Source organism: Brassica oleracea, chromosome C2 (assembly GCF_000695525.1).
Source record: "Brassica oleracea var. oleracea cultivar TO1000 chromosome C2, BOL, whole genome shotgun sequence".
Classification (NCBI taxonomy): Eukaryota; Viridiplantae; Streptophyta; class Magnoliopsida; order Brassicales; family Brassicaceae; genus Brassica; species Brassica oleracea.
The window spans coordinates 38,178,651-38,178,997 of NC_027749.1; positions in this window are offsets into that span (position 1 = coordinate 38,178,651).

Genomic DNA, 347 nt, shown 5'->3' on the forward strand with positions numbered 1-347 from the left:
TTCCCTTCCCCAACTCCTCTTTGATTTTTTTTTTTTATTAGGGGGAAGGTTCTTTGTTGCATAATCAAGAGCTTCATATTTTCTTTTTATCCCTAGAGTTTTCATTTCTATTTAATCTCTTTTGCTCATCTCTCTCATCTTTCTCACTCTTCAAAACCCAAGATATTAATATTTAGAACACACAAACCCCTCTCACCATGCCCAAATGCTAGCTCATTTTGCTAGCAAGAGATGAGAACAAATGTATGTCGCCTCCAATACTCTCAAGATTTTGCACATGACAAGCTATCAAAAGAGGCCTCACTCATGCAATTAAATGTTTGGTCTCAAAGAATGGCTAGGGTTGT